This window comes from Schistocerca americana, chromosome 3 (genome assembly GCF_021461395.2).
Source record: "Schistocerca americana isolate TAMUIC-IGC-003095 chromosome 3, iqSchAmer2.1, whole genome shotgun sequence".
NCBI classification, from domain to species: domain Eukaryota; kingdom Metazoa; phylum Arthropoda; class Insecta; order Orthoptera; family Acrididae; genus Schistocerca; species Schistocerca americana.
Genome location: NC_060121.1, coordinates 863516105 through 863519456, shown reverse-complemented (window position 1 = coordinate 863519456; position 3352 = coordinate 863516105).

Below are 3352 nucleotides of genomic sequence, written 5' to 3'. Positions count from 1 at the left end.
ATGATTATTTTGCAGCAATACATTATCTTCGCAGCCTGTGAGCGTGTTCTTGGACGATAACTTTTAATGGCTTCGGACGTGCTGCACATTTGTTATTAATGCAGCGCCAATACAAAACACTTTTTGACAGAACCTGACGGCTGCAGAACACTTCAACTTCATAAAATACCACTTACAACAACAGCTTACGATCGCAAATATGAATCTAACGCTCGACACCACATGGTAATATTTACACACGGCATGGCAACAGGAGCACTCTACCAATCGAACCACTGGTGGTAGGGAAAGCCAGCTGACCATTGGTGTTACCTGGGCAACGGCATCGCTTCCTCTCCGTTGAGCCAAACGTTAAAAGTCATAACTAGTTTCAAACGCAGTATAGTGACCATAAGGTTGTTGTAGAGAGACTGAACACTGTAACATTCAAATCCCCCAAAAATAAACGCAAAGTACATCTATTTAAAAAAAGCAGATAAAAATTCGGTTGAGAATTCGGTTCAGGCCCTTCTAAGGGACAGCGTCCACTCCTTGCGATCTTACTACGTAAGTGTAGCCAGATGTGGTTTCATTTCAAAGAAATAAATGACGGGAATTAAGAGATTTATACCCAATAAATTAATAAGATATGGTACTGATCCTCCACGGTACACAAAATAGGTCAGAACACTTTTGGAGAAGCAATGAAATAAGAATACCAATTTTAAAAGAACGTGAACTTCTCAAGATTGCAAAAGGCACTGACTGTGTAGCTACTATCATGAAAGGTCACAAGAAACACTGACAGCGAAAGGAGATGCTGTATTAAGCCAAGTGGAATTTATTTCTGCATCTACATCTACATGGATAATCTGCAAATCATACTTAAGTGCCTGGCAGGGGGTTAATCGAACCACATTCACAATAATTCTCTATTATTCCAATCTGGTATGGAAACAACGAACACCTCTATCTTTCAGTAGGAGCTCTGATTTCCCTGATTTTATTACGGCGATCATTTCTCCCAATAGAGGTCGGCGTCAACAAAATATTTTCATATTCAGAGGAGAAAGTTGGTAATTGAAATTTCGTGATAAGATTCTGCCACAAGGAAAAAGTCTTTGTTTCAATGATGTCCACCCCAAATCCTATATAATCTCAGTGAGACTCTCTTCCCTATTTCGTGATAATACGAACCGTGCTGCTCTTCTTTGAACTTTTTCGATATACTCCGTCAGTCCAATGTGGTAAGGATCCCACACCATGCAGCAGATTCTAAAAGAGGACAGACAAGCACATTGTAAGCAGTGTCTTTAGGAGATCTGTTACATTTTCGAAGTGTCCTGCCAATAGAATGCAGTCTTTGGTTATCGTTCCCCACAACATTTTCTATGTATTCCTTCCAATTTGTTTGTAATCGTAATTCTTAGGTATTTAGTTGAATTTATGGTCTTTAGATTTGACACATTTATTGCGTAACCAAAGTTTAATGGATTCCATTTAGCACTCATTTGGATGACCTCACACATTTCGTTATTTAGCGTCAATTGCCAATTTTTGCATCATATAGATATGAAGAAATTGATGAAATGCATGATGAGATAAAAGAAATTATTCAGGTAGTGAAGGCAGACGAAAATTTAATAGTCATGGGTGACTGGAATTCGAAAGTAGAAAAAGGAAGAGAAAGAAACGCAGTAGGTGAATATGGATTGGGGCTAAGAAATGAAAGAGGAAGCCGCCTGGTATAATTTTGCACAGAGCATAACTTAATCATGGTTCTTGGTTCAAGAGTCATGAAAGAAGGTTGTATATATGGAAGAACCTTGGAGATACTAAAAGGTTTCAGGTAGATTATATAATGATAAGACAGAGATTTAGGATCCAGGTTTAAAATTGTAGGACATTTCCAGGGGCAGATGTGGACTCTGACCACAGTCTATTGGTTATGAACTGTAGATTAAAACTGAAGAAACTGCAAACAGGTGGGAATTTAAGGAGATGGGACCTGGATAAACTGAAAGAATCAGAGGTTGTACAGAGTTTCAGGGACAGCATAAGGGAACAATTGACAGGAATGGGGGAAAGAAATACAGTAGAAGAAGAATGGGTAGCTTTGAGTGATGAAATAATGAAGGCAGCAGAGGATCAAGTAGCTAAAAAGACGAGGGCCAGTAGAAATCCTTGGGTAACAGAAGAGATACTGAATTTAATTGATGAAAGGAGAAAATACAAGAATGCAGTAAGTGAAGCAGGCAAAAAAGAATACAAACGTCTCAAAAATGACATCGACAGGAAGTGCAAAATGGCTAAGCAGGGATGGCTAGAGGACAAATGTAAGGATGTAGAGGCTTATCTCACTAGGGGTAAGATATATACAGCCTACAGGAAAATTAAAGAGACCTTTGGAGAAAAGAGAACCACTTGCGTGAATATCAAGAGCTAAGATGGAAACCCAGTTCTAAGGAAAGAAGGGAAAGCAGAAAGGTGGAAGGACTATATAGAGGGTCTATACAGGGGCAATGTTCTTGAGGACAATATCATGGAAATGGAAGAGGATGTAGATGAAAATGAAATGAGAGATATGATACTGCGTGAAGAGTTTGACAGAGCACTGTAAGACCTAAGTCGAAAGAAGGCCCCGGGAGTACACAACATTCCATTAGAACTGCTGACAGCCTTGGGAGAGCCAGCCCTGACAAAACTACCATCTGGTGAGCAAGATGTATGAGACAGGCGAATTACCCTCAGACTTCAAGAAGAATACGATAATTACAATCCCAAAGAAAGCAGGTGTTGACAGATGTGAAAATTACCGAACTATGAGTTTAATAAGTCACAGCTGCAAAATACTACGAATGGAAAAACTGGTAGAAGTCGACCTCAGGGAAGATCAGTTTGGATTCCGTAGAAATGTTGGAACACGTGAGGCAATACTGATCCTACGACTTAATAATTGAAAGAGAAACAGCCCTCGGTCACTATATTTTTAACAAATTAACCTGGTTTCAACACTGCTAGGAGTGTCTTCTTCAGAATTTAAAACAAAGAATAAATTCTGAAGAAGACACTCCTAGCAGTGTTGAAACCAAAAAAAAAATGGTTCAAATGGCTCTGAGCACTATGGGACTAAACTTCTGTGGTCATCAGTCCCCTAGAACTTAGAACTACTTAAACCTAACTAACCTAAGGACATCACACACATCCATGCCCGAGGCAGGATTCGAACCTGCGACCGTAGCAGTCCCGCGGTTCCGGACTGCGCGCCTAGAACCACTAGACCACCGCGGCCGGCAGTGTTGAAACCAGGTTAATTTGTTAAAAATATAGTGATCGAGGGCTGTTTCTCTTTCAATTGTAACTATTCACGGAA